A 19,565-nucleotide genomic window follows, 5' to 3' on the forward strand; every position below is an offset into this window, starting at 1 on the left:
TCACTGCCAGAGATAACAATCTTAATATCTTAAGGCTATATCTTTAATAATATTTCAACAAAATTATATTCAAACTGTATATAACAGTGTGGGTTGTTTTTGAAATATCAATGTACCTTAGACACCTATCTATGCTTTTATACAGATGTATTTTTATAGTAAAATTATTAATAATTGCATACTACTTCAATATTTCATGGTATATTTCACAAGTCCATTCTTGTTAAGGGTCAGACATATTTCTGATTTCAATATGAACAAATAAAATGTTCTTGTCAAAAAACATTTGCACATAACTTCAACAAAATTATATATAGATGAGAAATTCTTGGTGCAAAAGATAAAGTAAAAATTCATTTTTAAAATGTTAATGTATAATACCCAAATTATGTTTGCATAAATTTCAACTTCCATTAACAATCCTTACTAATGGATTCAATTTTATTCTCCCTAAATAATATCTTACAGGAGATACTTTAGCAAGGTTGTGTTAGTGGGTTTTTATTTTTACCTGCTTGAAGATGTTATTTTATTTTATTTGGTTCTGTAATGGTTTTTATACAGTAGTTTTGCTGAATATAAATTCTAGGTTGCCAACTAGTTTCAGCCAGTATTTTAAATAGTCCAGTTGTCTGTTTTCAGATAAGTGATTTGTTTCCACCTATTAATATCACTCATTATTTTGATGTTCTGAAGGTTCACTCCAATGTGTTAGGTTTAGATTTCACTTTTTTATCCTGCTTACATCTTCCTGTGATGTCTGTGTCTAAGGATTCATGCCTTTCAACAATTTTGAGAAATGTGAAGCCATACATTTTTGCATTTTTCTCTTCCTTGTATTCTCTTTTTTCTTGAATTGTAATAAGATTTGTATTTTCTTTCCTTGTCTTTTATATATTTTTTAATCTCTTCAGCTGCTTGTGCTGCACTGTGGGTAATTTATTCACATCTGTCTTTCAATTTATTTGTCTTCTGTTCTTTAAGACATTTGTCTATAATTTTAGTTATTATATTTTTCAGTTCTAAATGTGATCTTATTTCATTTTTCCAATTGTGCTGGACTTTTTTGTGCTCTTATGTTTTGAGGCTTCTTCCTATCTTAAGAATTTTATGCATGTTTTTAGGTTATATTTTAATCTGGTTATCTATTTTTTTTAATTCTATGTTACTATTTTTTGGTCCTACTGTCTTGTATTTACAATGATCATTTTTCTCATGTGCTTTGATATTTTTTATTTTAAGTTGATGCTTGGCCCAATTATTTGTTAGAATGTGTCTCCCACACAAAAATTTTATTTTGCTTTTGTGAAGTATCTTGGGATACCTTAACCTGGAACTGCTTTGTTCTTTATAGGAATGAGGATTCCAAGACCATGTGGGTTGCATAAATTCAATCTCCAAATCAATATGCCAACAGATCAAAGATTGTTAGCTCTTCAGAGAAACTTTATATTTCCATCCAGAATCTAGGAGAAGGCAAATAACTCTTTCTGCTTTAATTATCTTTTAGCCTTCCTCCTAATTTTCTAATTGAAACTTCATTTTTTTTCACATTCCAACTATTTACAAGTTTTACAGTGTTCAAGCTCATGTAACTCAAAATCTTATTGCTTACCCTGGTAGTTCTAAGACATTATTCCTGAATTTGGTAGTCATTAAAATCCAAACAATTTTGAAGTCCTTTGGCTATCATGATGACTAGAGCAAAACAAAACAAACAAAAACCCAACATGGCAAATAAAGTGTCAATGTGTATTTAAAGTATAGTTTCACTTTCTGTTACCTTGGGGAATTCATTGCCTTTACTGTACGCTTCAGCGCTAGACTTAATAGAATATCTCTTTTATTTATTTTAGTGTATATGTTTTGGAGAAATTCATTTTACTTTATCTGGTCTGCTATGTTAACAGAAATTAAAGTTTTAAATAATTTTACTTTAGGTCTTTTCTAGAATTATTAAAATTAGTGGAGAAGTTTTTATTCTTTAATGTTTTTGGTTTATGTATAAAGAATGTTTGTGTTCTTTAAAAAATTAAATAACTATTTCTTAAAATAGACCACAATAATACAACTGAAGAAGTTATTTAAGAAATTAAAATATATATATTCTATAGTTTTTGCAGTTTATTTTTAAATTTGAAAATTTAAATTATTGTAAAACACTGTCCATATTATTGATATTTTTACATTATCATAAAATTGTAGGAACTTTCTTATAGAATGTTCTTTATAAGATTGATAATACAATGACTTCTTCTTGTTCTCATTCTCCTTCTACTCCTTCTCCTTTTCTTCCTCCCCCACTGCCTCCTCTTTCTCTTTCTTTTTATTTACTACTCCTGCATACAATGAATTATCATTTGCTTTTTTTAGTATGCTAATAATGGTATATTTTGTGGCCTTCGCAATGTCTGAGCTCTTGCATTTAGTAATTCCTATTCATTTTCTTTTTCTCCCTAATTTAAATATTTTTCCAAGTCTTTCTTCCACTTGAGTTCTCTGGGTTCACTTACTGGTTGTTTTTTCACAGAGTTTAATATGCAATAAATTCAGTTTTCTTTATGAATTTAGAAATGTAAATACTTCCACAGCCATGTACATTGTTCTGAGCAAAACTTCATCATATCTAATATTTAGTATATAGTGTTACCTCATTATTTTCTAAACAACTTATAATGGCAAGTTATTTTGATTCTAAACCAAGAGCTATACAGAATAGCTTTAAATCTTGTTATTTTCTTTTCTTTTCTTTCTTTCTTTTTTTTTTTTGAGTTGGATTTTCACTCTTGTTGCCCAGGCTGGAGTGCAACAGTGTGATCTTGGCTCACTGCAAACTCTGCCTCCCGGGTTCAAGCAATTCTCCTGCCTCAGCCTCCCAAGTAGCTAGGATTACAGGCATGCATCACCACGCTGGGCTAATTTTGTATTTTTAGTAGAGATGGGGTTTCTCCATGTTGGTTAGGCTGGTCTCGAACTCCCAACCTCAAGTGATCCACCCACCTCGGCCTCCCGAAGTGCTGGGATTACAGGTGTGAGCCACCATGCCCGGCCTAGTTATTTTTAATCACTTGCTATATGTCCAATATGGTCACAGAATAGGCTATTGCTCTCCTATATTTTGAAACATATTGTGGTTTCATTTTTCCAAGAAAGAAAAAAGTATATATGTGTATATATTTCAAAAAAGATAATCTTCTTTTACCATATAAAAGATTCTCTGACGTTCTCCTAAATATTTATTTTTAACACCTATACATGATTTAATCAAGCATATTTTTGCAATATATAAAAGTAATATAGTTCATTGTTTATTGTGCCAAAGCTAAGAGTTATTAAATGTGGTTTCTTTTTAATGTTGCTACATTATGTGTTAATATTTACATTAATAGTCCTTAAAAGTTAGAAATTTAGCATCCAAAGACTTTCCTATTATCTTTTCTTAACTTCCAATTGTTAGTGAAATATTATAGACACGTATATCTAGATTAACATGTTTTAAAATGTTTTACTTATCTTTCAAGATGTGATGCAGTACTTCATGAATATATTACAAAAATTGCTGAGAAAAATGTACATTATGTGGCTTATATTTCTCAAAAATATTAATTTTCTTACATATAGTTTCTTTTTTTATCAGATAGATGTATATGCAGGTTTCTAGTTCTGAATCTCTACATGTCTAAGAATCTTTTTCTTTCCTTGACTAACATCACTGGATTTAGAAATCTAGGGAAAAAATTCATTTCCTTATAATTCTTTAGCTATTGTCCACTTACCGTCTGTTATTATTATTATTATCATTAATATTGGCAACTTAGAAGCTTAACGGCAGCCTCTTGGAATTCCCTTCCTTATAGATACGTATTTTGTTATATATTTTGTTTGTGTTTTGCTAAATAAGAAAACATTTTAAGCTAGAAATTTTCTATCCTTGTAACTCTAACATATCCATTATTTTACCCACCATTTGGGTGTCTATCTCACTACAAGTGTTTATATCTTTTTTAGCCTTATAAATATTTTTCTCTTCATTAAGTTTTTTTTTAATATGTGTTACTTAATTCCAGTATTTCTATCCCTCAAAGATATATCAGCCAAATGCCAACAGGAGAAAAAGTAAGTGCAGAGGTAATGCTTACAGCAGAGAAGGTAAAATTTATGACAACATGTGATACAAATGAAAATATGGTTTTGATTTAATTAAATAAGTGCCACAAGGACTATGTGTGAAATGCTAATCTAAATTCTGCAGATGTAACATAAACAGGACACACTAATCTCTGCCCTCCAGGAGGTTATATGTTACTATCACGAAAAAGACAAGGAACCAATACCTACATTTTAAAGAGATTGTTTTATATAATAGTGAAGTTGTCATGAAAATCATTTAGAGTGTCATGATAAGAAAACTTGCAAAATTTGTTTAAATTAAGAGGTCAGGGAAGGCCTCTTTAAAAAGTGATATTTAATCTGAGATATTAATCATCAGAAGAAGGCAGCCTGCTGAGAGTGGGAGAAAATCACTCTGAGAAAAATAGAAAGCTAGTGCAAAGGCCCCAGGATAGAATCAAGATGAGGAATAGGAAGAAGGTGAATGTAGTTGGAGATGGTGAATTTCATGGAGAAAGTTGTTTTAAAGTATGACAGGAACAAATTGAGTAAGAAATTATAAATTGAAGATTAATTTTCAGTTCGTTATATTTAAAAAATAATTTATCTTGTAAGATTTCAAGCATGTTCAAAGACAGGACAGTACAATGAAACCTCATGTATCATTATTTTAAAGAATTTTCAAAATAGGCAAACTTATTTCATCTATGCTCCCATTCAATCCCTCTTTTTATTTTGTAGGAAATCACAGATATTTTGTCATTATTTCTGTAAATATTTTAGTATGTTTTCTTATATAGTATAGACTCTTTTTTTTATTATACTTTAAGTTTTAGGGTACATGTCCACAACGTGCAGGTTAGTTACATATGTATACATGTGCCATGTTGGTGTGCTGCACCCAGTAACTTGTCATTTAACATTAGGTATATCTCCAAATGCTATCCCTCCTCCCTCCCCCAACCCCACAACAGGCCCCAGTGTGTGATGTTCCCCTTCCTGTGTCCATGTGTTCTCATTGTTCAATTACCACCTATGAGTCAGAATATGCGGTGTTTGGTTTTTTGTCCTTGAGATAGTTTGCTGAGAATGATGGTTTCCAGCTTCATCCATGTCCCTATAAAGGGCATGAACTCATCATTTGTCCCAATGATAGACTGGATTCTTTTTTTAATAACCAAAATAACGGTATCATCTACACAAAATAATTTTTTTTTAAATCCACAAATCTCCAGACGTTGCTGTTTTCTATTGCATCATAACATTTTAAAGGTTTGTTGTTGGTGTTTTTTGTTGTTGTTATACTCAGCATCCAAATAATATTCACATATTGGGACTTACTGGCATATTTCTAAATGTTCTCTTAATCTAAATGGTTTCCCCTTTGCTTTTCTCCTCACGATTTTTTTTTTCTTTTATTTTCATTTTTTTAGTTAGCTCATTGAAGAATTCTCAAACGTTACTGGGGTAGGGTAGGTCAGAGTGGCTTTTCTTGAACTCTCTTGCCATTTTTTGAAATGTTTAACAATCTTGTAGTTTCAGACAGTCTGGCTCCCTCCTTATCTTATCTGATTTTCCTCCTGGGTTTCTTCTATACATGACTGGATCCTGTATCCTGCAGTTTCTGCTCAGTATGGGGCCTTGCCCTGAAGTGAACAATGAGTGGTTGAAACTTTCACTTTGGTACCCTGGCGCTCACCTCTGAATTGGACTGCACTAAATAAACCCTGCTCGATTTCAGCGGGTGTCCTCAAATTGGCCCCACCAAGTGTTCCAGTGGGGACGTCTTAACTGTTTGAGGAGGTTTCAATATTCAGGTCTGTCGGATCTTGTGCTTCCTTCTGCACAAATGCTTATCTATCTGGGTCTTTAGCACTTAGTATTTTTCACCATCTGATGGTATTTTGAGGTTTGTGGTGAGTTTTATTGTAGCTATTTTGTATGAGGGTTTGAGGTTTTTCTCTCCTAGTTGTCCTAAAGGAATACCTACAAAAATTAAAATCTATATCACCACTGCCTTCAAATTTCTGCCTTGTATTCTTACAAAGGGAAGCCATCTGGGGATTCTGGTGGGAAAGTGGCATGAGCTAACTTACATTTTAAAATGGTCACTCTGACCACCACGTGGAGAGTGAATTGAGGAGGGACAGAAACAGAAGCAGGAAGGCCTGGAAGGAGGTGTTCACATCAGTTCAGGTGAGAGAAAATAACTGGGCCATTGAGGCAGAGGTGGAGGAAGAGACTGAAGATGACACAGACTCAAAGATAAAGGTAGGCAGGGTGGGCTGATGAATTATTGATAGGATTGAAGAGACAAGTTAAATGACTTGTAGATTTTGGCCTTGAGCAACTGAAGGAAGGTGGTGTGAACTAAGATGAGAAAGTCTATAGGAGGAGAAGATTTGAAAAATAGAAATAAAGAATTTTGCTTTGATCTTGTTAGTAATGTCTGTTAGATATTCAAGTAAAATGACCAAATAGTCAGTTGAATGATTGAGTTTGAAATCTAGGGACAAATCAGAACAACTGATTTATTATTTCTTTTTGTCTTCATTGAATTCTTTTTATTTAAATTCTAGGAGAATAGCCTTTCTTCTTGGTGAGAATGCCTTGAGTTAATTGAGTTTCCTGCAGTTTGTGATCTGCCATTTATTGTACTGGCTCCACTGTATTTATAAACAGGGCAACCTTTCCCTTTGAATCAATTTTTCCTGTCTTCAAGTATTGCTTTACAGAACTACCTAATCTTTTATTTTATGTATGCCTATGTATATATACATATATGTGATATATAGATATATATATACACTCTCCTGAATTACATTGAAAATGCCAACTAAAAACAGCATGCAATTTTAGCTTTTCACATTGCAAATTTATTTCTGAGAGGATATTGGTATAGAGTTCAAAACTTGGTCCCCTTTTTTTCATCTGCCAAATCTATTAACATGCTCAGCGAACAAGTGCTTTCTCATTCTTACAGATGGATGGCTGTTTTTCACACTATGGGGAATTCTTTTGGAGATTGCATTGAGTTGTTTTAATCTTTTATGACAAAAGAGATGGAAAAATTTGGATTTGTTTGGCAGTTTAAATCTTCAGTTGCCTGTGCAATGTCTCTCATATCTGTTGTATCTTTGAGGCCAAAATGTTTCTTTTATTTTCTGCGGTAAACATATTTTTATTGGTATTTTCCTTCTTCAAATGTCATAGCATCCCTTGTTAGCAGCTTCTTATGGCAGTGCCTTCTACCTCTGAACCACAGTCTGCTGCTGTCTCTGCCCCCAAATGAAACCTGGAATGAATGTTATGATACAATGCCTTATCTGTGAGAATTCTTGCACCTGAGGTAATATGTGAAATCAATATTGGGGCCCAACTTTGTTCAATATAAATGGGGTCATATTTGCCCTTCAATCTAGTGTCTACCATTTTGGCAAACTTCAGCTATTAAAGTCCCAAAGAGTGTATATGGTAGGCTTTCCATGTCACATAGTCTCTGACACAGAGACTCACCTCAATCTTTTTATTAATAGTACAAAAGCAGCCATAAACAATATATAGATGAATGAGTGTGACTATATTTAAATAAGACTTTATTAGCAAAAGCAGACACCAAACTGGTTTGTCTCACCAGTCAGCTCATTGACCCCTATTATGTGATAATATTGAGGTTCAAGGGAAAGCATTTTCTTTGCATTGAGAATTTCATGAGTCAGCCCAATAACTCCAGAGTTTCTTATTGTTGATAGCCCTTTCTTCAGTCTTTTTCCTGCACTTAAAATCTTACAGAAGAGTTTCTTGGCTTGAAACTAACTGTAATTGTCACCTGCCCTATGATGGTATTATATATCTTTGATCAATTGAAAAAGTTTTATAAAACAGGAGATTTAAATACGTGGGAATATTCCCCCATTTGAAACATATTTGACTCAGTTCTAGTCAGGTAGATGGGCTAAATGTTTTCAACAAGGGAATCTGTTTTCCTTAATGGTGGAAGTTTGAAAGAGCAGAAAAAGAACTCTGAAGTAACCTAGACATTCATCACAGCAGGAAGCAGCAGAAGTGGGAATACGTGGAATTAACAAACCTAAGAGCAGTAAGGTGGGAATCCACTAGTACAGTGCTTGGATGTGGAAGCAGAGGAATGGAGAAGCAACACGTAAGAGGTGCTTAGACTTCTGTGGAAAGAGCAAGGCCTGACTGGTACCTAGAACCACATGAGGGTGCGGGGTTGTGGTGGAGAAACATCTCAGTGGGTGGGAGTCTGCAGTCTGGTTAGTATTCCAATTGTCAGAAAGATATAAGAAACTGGGGATTTGAGTATAGAAAGAAGCTGCAGGCTGGAGCCAGTTGCCCAATGTTGCTGAAACAGCACACACAGATAGTAAGTGGGAAACAGGAAGAAAGTCCCTCTGTTTGTCCTGCAATATCCGCTTAGTTCCTGCAGTTATCTTAATGGAACAGAATGCCAATGGACTAAGCGAATGTGGGAAACGTTTTTTTGAAGACTCATGTAACAAGGATGTTCTAATGTAAAGACAGGCTTACGAAAAACTGGGAATAGAATAGCAAAAGCTTAGCAGCAAAGTGATTAAACAAACTGAAAATATTAATGTACAAACAAGATTATTAAAAACAGTGGTGATGAATTTGATTTTAGTTCACCTTGGGTCTTTATAGTTAACATACTCAGTTTCCAAATTAGTCTAAATGACTAGCTGATAACGTTATCTGAATCCACATGTGGAAATTTTCTTTTGAGTAAATCAGAATTCCTATGTGAAAGTTAAAAAATAAGTAAATAAAGATGGGCTTTGGACTGCCAGGCAATAGGTAAATAAAGAGCATAACTAGATTTAGAAATGTTTCCTTAAAATTTTATTAGGCTAACTATGATGTTCAGGTGTCAGGTGGAGGTGCAGGAAATGCCATATTTGGATATATTGCTTGGCATAATATATACAGAAATCTAAAAACTTTACTCCTAAGCTAATAGCATTACTCAGTTTTGGTGGTAGTTGCTTAATCTTCACCCCCCTCATTTTGTATGTATCCACTCTGTTTTGATAAACCCAACTTTCATATAAGAAGGACTTCTGGTATAGAGAATATAATTATTCCTCAGATTTTAAGGAGATATATATGCGTGTCTTTTGTTTTAAAGCAAATGCTTTATTTACCAACCCTCTAAATTATTTTCCCATTTATTCATGTAATATTTCCAATGTCTTCTATGCATATGACATTGTGCAAGATCCTAAGAAGATCTAAAATATTTTTGTATATAGTCTAGAGATGATAAGATTAACTAAAAAAGTCAGAACTACATCCCAGCACTTTGGGAGGCCGAGGCGGGTGGATCACGAGGTCAGGAGATCAAGACCATCCTGGCCAACATGGTGAAACCCCGTCTCTACTAACAAATACAAAAATTAGCTGGGCATGGTGGTGGGTGCCTGTAATCCCAGCTACCTGGGAGGCTGAGGCAGAATAATTGCTTGAACTCAGGAAGCAGAGGTTGCAGTGAGCCAAGATCGCACCACTGCACTCCAGAGTAAGACTCTGTCACAAAAAAAAAAAAAAAAAAAGAATCAGAGCTACTTTAATAGAAGCTTACATTGAACATATTTCTGTATGATCTCTTAGTGATTAAAAAGGTTTTTGATGACTACCATACCATTATTATATTTAACAAAGTAAAACAAAAATATTTTAATATCACCCACTACCCAGTCCATATTCTTTTTTCCTGATTGCCTCAATGATTTTTCCCAATATTTAATTTATTTTAAACCAATTTAAATATGGCTGCCCATTGGTTTCATTGTTCTACTTGTGAAGAGGCTTTTAAGAAACCCTACCTTTTATTTTTTAAAGAATCCAGGTTATTTGTCCTGTAGAATGTGCCACATTCTCGATTTGGCTGATTGCTTCCTTGTGGTGAAGTTTAACCCAACCTTCTATCATTGGTGTTTCCTGTAAGCTAGTATTAGAGCTAAAGGTATGATTCAACTCGGAGGCAATGCGCTCCATCATTGAAGCAAGAACACTTCATCAGTGATGCTATTTCCTATTATGTTGTATGAAATTTTTACATTGTTAGTTGCTGAGAATAGAGAAACAGCATGAAGTCTAGTTTCTGGAGAAGTATGTCAAGGTATTATGAGTGTTATCTGATGAAGTGTTTAATGACGTAAAATAAATTTCTCAACCCAAGTTGGTTTAAATTCCTGAAAAAATGATGGATACTCTCTCTTCTATCGCAGTCAACATTATCAATGCAAATGTGACAAAACAGTGGAATGAGGCTGACAAGGAGGTTAATGTGTAAATGATGCAGAAATGACAGAAAATTCATTTCATGTTACTTAAAGGACCAAGAAGAGGACACCAAAAATGAGAAAAATCAATCAGTAGCTTAAAGAAAGGAAAGAACAATTTGTAGAAAAGAATAATTCTGCTATTAAAAAAACTGTTATTAATACTTTGTTTTCGACTCCAGAAAGTTATACACCTGAACTTTAACACTCCACATTCACAAAAAAATACATAAGTGACAGTGAATAATATATTATTATTTTATTTTTAAAATTATGTTCAAGAATGTTGTTAAGGTAATTTTTATTATATTCAAATACTTTGAAGATTAATATGCAATTTGCATAGCTTCCAGTTAGTAATCATTATCAACCCAAACAATTGTTTCTTCAGCTTCTCCACATAAACAGACATTCACACATGTTGGTCTGATTGTTCTCCCTATTACTTAACATTCAGTATAAATTGTTTCTCATCCACAAAAACGATAAATAACAACATTCATCTACCCAATATACACCTAATAAAATAAAACATTATAAGCTCTATTGAAGTTGTCCTAGATACCACTGCCAACTGCATCCCATTCTCTTTTTTCTGAATGTAATTATTTTCTGGAGTTTGCTTAAGATTATTAACATATCTTATATATGTTAATATAAACACACACACAACCAAATATATATAGTCTCCTTAAACCATGTATAATATTGATATGCAAATTTTAATATACACAAAGATAAAATCAGAATATATTCATTGTATTGCAACTTTTGGGTCTAATCATGTTTTTGTGAGATGTATTTATTTTGACATTTATAGGTCTAATTCATTCATTTTCAATGCTATATAATAGACAATCATGAAAACATAGTACAGTTAATTTTTTCATTATTCTATAGAGGAATAGTATTTTGTATATGATAATTAATACTATTTTAGATGTCATATGTATGAGAATTAATACCGTTGTGAACACTCTTGTATCAATCTCCTTGAGCAAAATTTGTATAGCTAAAAGGATAGTGTCTATAGCTAGGAGTTTATGTATTACTAGATAATGCTAAATTATTCCCTAAAGTGTTTTTAATGACTTTAAATTACCATCAAAATGTATAATTTTCCATGATTCCACTTACTCCCCATCATTTGACACTCTCAGACTTTTATATTATTGCCAACTTAATAGATGTGAAATGGAGTCTCATCATGGTTTTAATGTTAATTTCTCTATTAGTGGACTTAAATATTTTTCCTTTTTTATTGACTTTTATAATTTCCCCTTTATGAATTGTCTTTTCATATCTTTTGATAATTTCTCATTGATTTGTCTTTATCTTATTGATTTCTAGTCTTGACATATTCTGGAAACTAATCTTTTGTGAATAATATGTGTTACATAGATTATATCTCTTAGTCAGTGATTTGTATAGTCATTTTATTGTAGAATTATTTGAGTCACAGAAGTCTTTAAATATGATCAGTTTTTATCAATCTTTTAAATTAGTGGTTTGTATTCTTTATGTCTTATGGAAGCAATATTTCCTTAGCAAGAGGCCCTGTGAATAAGCTCTAATATTTATTCCTACCAATTTTAAAGTTGAATTTTTATATTTAGGTTTTCAACTACAACTATAAATTTTTTGTCTCTAGTAGGAGGTAGATATCTAATTTATTTTTTCTTATGAGGATTGCCTTTTCCCAGGAATCATCCTTGAAGAGCCCATCTTGTCCCAAAGACTCCAGTGTCATCTGTGTTACATATTAAGGCCTCATACTTGTTTATCTATTGTTATAGGCTATCAATTACCTTCCCTTGGACTATTTGTCCATATTTATGTCAATACCACATGTATGATTACCACACTGGTGTAATGATGAGACAGGATAAGTTCTCCCAAGTTGATTTTTACAGTTAACTTGACTAATCGTGGCCGCCTTCTTCCACAAAATTTTTTTAAAATGGCATCAAGTTCTAGGTTTAGAATGAAGTTTTCTATCTTTTGGAGATTTCTATTTATTTGCAAGTGTGAATAATAAGTTTCATTTTTATGTAAAAATGTATCTTTCTGAGTCTTCAAATTTATCGTCACAATGTTGTTCATAATATTTCCCAATTAAGTTTTTAATCTTTATTGGGTCTATAATTTTATCACCTTATTTTCCTTATCATTTTTATTTTTTTCTTCTCATATAATCATAAATACTCTCTCCAGAGCTTGTAGATTTTAATAATCTATTTAAACAGTAACCGTTGTCTTTAATGATCCTCCCTATTGTGCCTTGTTTTCTATGTCATTAATTACCACTCCTATCTCTGTTTCATTTTACATTTTTGTGTCACATTGTTCTCTTTTAATTCTTTAATTCAAATGCTTGGATAATTGATTTTCACACATGTTTTTCCCCACAACAATGAACATCAGATTTTAACAATTTAGTTTTAGTACCAATTAGCTTAAATCATGAATTTGTATGTTACATTTATTATTTGAGTTTTATTTTCTAATTTCCAATATGACTTCTCTTTTAATTCATGAGTACTTTAGAAACATATTTTTAACTGTCCTAATATTTTAGTCATTTTTGTTATTTGTTTCTATTTATTATATCTTGTTCAGTGACTGTGATCTGTAAAACATGAAATCTTGAAATTTGTTAAACATGATTTTACGGATTGGCACAAGCTTAATTTCATTGGAGTGGAAGAAGAATGTGTATTTTCAAACTACCAAATGCAAAGTTTTGTAAATATCCCCAAGTAAGTTGTGATAGTGACATATTCAAAATGTTATCAATCTTACAATAATTTCATTAACATTACTTAAAGATCTGTATTGAAATTCCAAAATAATGGAGGATGGGTCAGTAGCTTTTGTCTGAATTATAATTATTAATAATTTGAATATTATGCCAGTATCATAAATAAGCACATGAAACATAAGAATTACAATATCTTCCAGGTGTCATTTTTATCATTACATAAAAATTCTCTTCATATCTATTATATTATTAACCCTGGGGTAAATTTTAATCTGATATTACTATTGTCCTACCAGCTTGTCATTGATTAGTACTAACCTGGCATGTATTTTTCCTTTGCTTTCAAATGTTCTATAACCTTACACTTTTGTTGTGTTCATTATAAATAAAATAATATGTATACATGTTAGCATATGGATTTTTTTTATTTTGAATGAAGCTTGAAAAATGACAATTCTTTAACTGAAGAGTTTCATCCAATTACCTTAAGTTGATAGCTGATATATCTGAAAGTGTTTCTTCCATTTAATATGGACACTCTATTTCTCCTGATTTTTAAAGCTTTATTTTTGTGTTCTTAATTATTCTTCCTTTTGAATTGATTACGAATTTATTCATTTTTCCCAATAATAGAAGCTATGTTGTCAATGTGTAGTATTTTTAGTTACTATTAACATGCTAATATTCATACTGATTTCACAATACCTTTATCTATTCTCTATATTCTCAAATCAATTCAGAAAATGTACAGTATTCTAGATTTTATCACTTTTTACTTTTATATCATGTCGTAATCAGACATTATTTAACTCTCATTTTGTCTTTTATTCTCGACTTTTAATATAGACATTTTATTATTGTTTTGTACTTTTGACATTTGTTTATATTTATTCATATTTTAATTTATTAATTTACTCACTATTCTTTTCTTACATATCAAACTTCTGAGTTTTTTTCTTTACTCCTGAAAAGCCACCTTTTAGATCCTTTACTGAAAATTTATTAGTAGTAAGCTCCTTTTGTTTGAATATATCCTTATTTTACCCTCATAACTGAATGATACATGAACATATTTAAATTATTGGTTGATAGTTTTTTCCAAAATTTTGAAGGCATTATTCCACAATTTTTTATTCTATTATTGCTGTGAGAAATCTTCTGATTTTCAATTTTGCAGATCTCAATTTTTAGTCACTATCTTTAAAAAATTAATTTATTAATTTTTAATTGAAAAATGATTATATTTATGGGGTATAATATGATGATTTGATCTATGCATACATTGTAAAAAGATTCAGTTAAGCCAATTAACATATCCATCTCCTCTGCCACTTATTTCATTTTTGTCATGAGAACATTAAAACCTCTTTTTTAAAGCAATTTTGAAGTATAGAATACATTATTATTAACTCTGGTCACCATGCAGTCAAAAAGATTAATAAAACTTATTCCTATAGTCCAAGACTTTGTACCATCTGATAAACATCTCTTTCTCTATCACTCCCTTTCTCACAGCCAGTTGCATTCATGTTATCGCAAATGACAGAATCTCTTTTTAAGGCTGTATAGAGGCCAGGCACAGTGGTTTACACCTATAATCCCAGCACTTTGGGAGGCCAAGGTGGGTGGATCACCTGAAGGTCAGGAGTCGGAGACCAGCCTGGCCAAAATGGAAAAACCCTGTCTCTACTAAAAAATACAAAAATTAGCCGGGCGTGGTGGCTAACTGAGCCTGCAGTCTCAGTTACTCGGGAGGCTGAGGCACGAGAATCATTTGAACCTGGGAGGGGGAGGTTGCAGTGAGCCAAGATCATGCCACTGTACTCCAGCCTGGGAGACAGAGCGAGACTCTGTCTAAAAAAAAAAAAAAAAAAGTTTGTATATGGTATTTCATATTTTGGTTATTATGAATAATGTTACCATGAACATGGGAGTGCAGATATCTCTGACATATTAATTTCACTTCCTTTGGATATATACTAAAAGTGGGATTGCTGGATCATATGGTAATTTGAGTTTTAGTGTTTTGAGGAGCCTGCATACCATATTCCACAATGGCTGTACTAATTTACATTCTCAACGAGAAGATACAGAGGTTCCTCCACATCCCTGCCAAAACTTGCTATCATTTGTCTTTTTGATAATAGACATTCTAACTTTATCACTAATGAGGTAGTATCTCAATGTGGTTTTAATTTGCATTTTCCTGATCATTAGTTTTCATATATCTGTTGGATATTTTTATCTCTTCTTTTGCGAAATGTCTGTTCAGATCCTTTGCTCACTTTTAAATTAGGTTATTGCTATTTAGTTGTTTGAGTTTCTTACATATTTTGAATACTAGCCTCTTATCAGTTTTATGATTTGCAAATATTTCTCCCTATCTATGATTGTCTCTTCACCCTGTTATTTGTTTTCTTTGCTTTACAGCTTTTAGGTTGGTACAATCTAGTTTGTCTATTTTTGCTTTTGTTGCTTGTGCTTTTGGGGTCACATTTAAATAATTGTTGTCCAGACCAATGCCATGGAGCTTTTCCCCTGTTTCCTTCTAGCAGCTTTGCAATTTGGGGTCTTACATATAAGTCTTTTATCCCATGTTGAGTTGATTTTTGTATATGATGTGACCGAAGTATCCAATTTCATTCTTCTGATTCTGGATATCCAGTTTTTCTAACACCATTTATTAAAGACACTAACCTTGACCCAATGTGTGTTTGGGAGAATGCTGTTAAAAATCAATTGATGACAAATACTTGGGTTTGTTTATTTCTGGGCTTTCTGTCCTGTTCCACTGGTAGATTTATCTATATTTATGGCTGTATCATACTATTTCTATTACAATAGCATTATAATATATTTTAATATCAGGGAGTGTTATACTCTCTGCTTTGTTATTTTTGCTCAATATTGCTTTGGCTATGTGGGGTCTTTTCTGGTTCCATACAAATTTCAGGATTTTTTTCTATTTCTCTAAAAAAATACTAGAATTTTGATAGAAATTGCATTGAATCTGTAGATCTCTTCTGAAATTATAGACATTTTAACAATATAAACTTTTAAAATCCATAAATGTGGGATAGCTTTCCATTTATTTATGTCTCCTTTAATTTATTCTGTCAGTGTTTTATAGTTGATTGTACAGCTCTTTCAGCTCCTTGCTTAAATTTACTCCTATGTATTTTATATTTTGTGTTGCTATTATACATGGAATGTTTTTAAATTGCTTTTTTTGTTGGTGGTGTATAAAATGCTACTGATTTTTGTATCTTTACCAAAATTATTAGTTCTCATAGTTTTCTGTGAAGTTGTTAGGGTTTTCTACCTGTAAGATTTTGTCATCAGCAAACAGAAACAATTTCACCTTCCTTTCCTATGTGCATGCCATACTGACCCCACAGTGTCTGATGCCTCAGAGGCAACCAGAAGTCCTGGAGAAAAGGGAAGAAGCATATGTTGCAGGCATGAAGTTAGTAAGTTAGTACTGTAGGATGAATCACTTAGTGGCAATAGGGCCTAAAAGCAGTAGCCTCAGCAGACTCCACAGCCTATAGTGATGGTGGTTAGAGTGGTCCAGAGACTCAAAACTTTCATGCGCATCCGAGTGAAGAGACCACCGAACAGACTTTGTGTGAGGAACATGGCTGTTTATTTTACCTGGGTGCAGGCGGGCTGAGTCCGAAAAGAGAGTCAGCGAAGGGAGATGGAGTGGGGCCATTTTACAGGATTTGGGTAGGTAAAGGAAAATTACAGTCAAAGGGGATTTGTTCTCTGGCAGGCAGGAGTGGGGGTCGCAAGGTGCTCAGTGGGGGTGTTTTTTGAGCCAGGATGAGCTAGGAAAAGGACTTTCACAAGGTAATGTCATCACTTAAGGCAAGGACCGGCCATTTACACTTCTTTTGTGGTGGAATGTCATCAGTTAAGGTGGGGCGGGGCATATTCACTTCTTTTGTGATTCTTCAGTTACTTCAGGCCATCTGGGCATATACGTGCAAGTCACAGGGGATGCCATGGCTTGGCTTGGGCTCAGAGGCCTGACATTCCTGCCTTCTTATATTAATAAGAAAAATAAAACAAAATAGTGTTGAAGTGTTGGGGCGGCGAAAATTTTTGGGGGGTAGTATGGAGAGAGAATGGGCGATGTTTCTCAGGGCTGCTTCAAGCGGGATTAGGGGTGGTGTGGGAATGTAGAGAGGGAGAGATTAAGCTGAAGGGAAGTCTTGTGTAAGGGGTGATATTGTGGGGATGTTAGAAGAAACATTTGTCATATAGAATGATTGGTCATGGCCTGGATACGGTTTTGGATGAATTGAGAAACTAAATAGAATAACAGAAGGAGAAAAACAGGTATAAAAGGTCTAAGAATTGGGATGACTCAGGATATCTGATTAGAGAGTGCCTAAGGAGACTCAGCATAGTCCTGCCAGCAAAGATTATTTATTTACTTCAAGAGTTAAGAGTGGCAGTTTGGGGATAGCACCAGGAGATATCAGCTGTGATGGCTTGGAGAAACAGTGTAAACCGGCAGTGTAAACAAGAGCAGGGCATGTATGAGTAGTTGAGAACGGTGAATATGAGTATGACTAGACAGAAGATAGTAGGGATGACAAGTTTTTGGGGCACAGTCTAAGTTGGTCTGGTGTCTGGAATGAGACTGGGGCCTCATAAAAAGGAGCGTCTATACAGGAGCTTAAATGGGCTGTACCCTGTAGCATTCTGAGGACAGGCCTGAATTCTGAGAAGGGAAAGTGGTAAAAGTATTGTCCAGTCCTTTTGAAGTTGGTGGCCGAGCTTGGTGAGGTGTGTTTTTAAAAGATCTTTAGTCCATTCTACTTTTCTTGAAGATGGAGGATCGTAAGGGATATAAAGGTTTCGCTGAATACTAAGAGCCTGAAAAACTGCTTGGCTGATTTGACTAATAAAGGCTCATCTGTTATCAGACTGTATTGAGGTGGGAAGGCTAAACTGAGGAATTATGTCTGACAGAATGGAAGAAATGACTGTGGTGGCCTTCTCAGACCCTGTAGGAAAGGCCTCTACCTATCCAGTGAAAGTATCTACCTAGACTAAGAGGTATTTTAGTTTTCTGACTCGGGGCATGTTGAGTAAAGCTGATTTGCCAGTCCTGGGTGGGGCAAATCCTCGAGCTTGATGTGTAGGGAAGGGAGGGGGCCTGAATAATCCCTGAGGAGTAGTAGAATAGCAGATGGAACACTGAGAAGTTATTTCCTTGAGGATAGATTTCCACCATGGAAAGGAAATGAGAGGTTCTAAGAGGCAGGCTAGTGGCTTGTACTATAGCATAACCTGCCTTTGCTGGTGTGTGGCGATTAGGCCTGGTGGAACCGCCATCAATAAATCAAGCGTGATCAGGGTGAGGAACAGGAAAGAAGGAAATTTGGGGAAATGGGGTGAATGTCAGGTGGATCAGAGATACAGTCATGGGGTCAGGTGTGGTATCAGGAATAATGTGGGAGGCCGGATTGAAGTCTGGGCCAGGAACAACGGTAATTATGGGACTTAACAAAGAGTGAGTACAGCTGAAGGAGCCGGGGAGCAGAAAGTATATGCGTCATGTATGAGGAAGAAAATAGATTTTGGAAGTTATGAGAACTGTAGAGAGTGAGTTGAGCATAGTTTGTGATTTTGAGGGCCTTTAAAAGTATTAAAGCAGCGGCAGCTGCTGCACGCAGACATGAGGGCTAGGCTAAAACAGTAAGGTCAAGTTGTTTGGACAGAAAGGCTACAGGGTGTGGTCCTGGCTCTTGTGTAAGAATTCTGACCGCGCTAACCATGCCTAGGAAGGAAAGGAGTTGTTGTTTTGTAGAAGGTGCTTGGGTTTGAGAGATCAGTTGGACACGATTGGCAGGGAGAGCATGTGTGTTTTTATGAGAATTATGCCAAGATAGGTAACAGATGAGGAAGAAATTTGGGCTTGATTGAAGTAATGGGGGCTGTCTGTGAAGTTTTGCGGCAGTACAGCCTAGGTAATTTGCTGAGCTTGATGGGTGTCAGGGTCAGTCCAAGTGAAAGCGAAGAGAGGCTGGGATTAAGGGTGCAAAGGAATAGTAAAGAAAGCATGTTTGAGATCTAGAACAGAATAATGGGTTGTAGAGGCAGGTATTGAGGATAGGAGAGTATATGGGTTTGGCACCACGGGGTGGATAGGCAAAACAATTTGGTTGATAAGACACAGATCCTGAACTAAATTGTAAGGCTTGTCTGGTTTTAGGACTGGTAAAATGGGGGAATTGTAAGGAGAGTTTATAGGTTTTAAAAGGCCATGCTGTAGCAGGCGAGTGATAACAGGCTTTAATCTTTTTAAAGTGTGCTGCGGGATGGGATATTGGCGTTGAGTGGGGTAAGGGTGATTA

General features: G+C 34.1%; 1 protein-coding gene and 1 long non-coding RNA gene across 3 annotated transcripts in view; one reads left to right on the top strand and one right to left on the bottom strand.

Moving 5' to 3' along the window:
• LRRTM4 (leucine rich repeat transmembrane neuronal 4) overlaps positions 1 to 19,565 on the top strand; it is a 794,625-nt gene that overhangs the window by 410,575 nt on the left and 364,485 nt on the right. The gene's annotated exons all lie outside the window — the stretch shown is intronic.
• LOC134807809 (uncharacterized) overlaps positions 1 to 19,565 on the bottom strand; it is a 35,886-nt gene that overhangs the window by 15,818 nt on the left and 503 nt on the right. The gene's annotated exons all lie outside the window — the stretch shown is intronic.

This window comes from Pan troglodytes, chromosome 12, assembly GCF_028858775.2.
Source record: "Pan troglodytes isolate AG18354 chromosome 12, NHGRI_mPanTro3-v2.0_pri, whole genome shotgun sequence".
Taxonomy (NCBI): Eukaryota; Metazoa; Chordata; class Mammalia; order Primates; family Hominidae; genus Pan; species Pan troglodytes.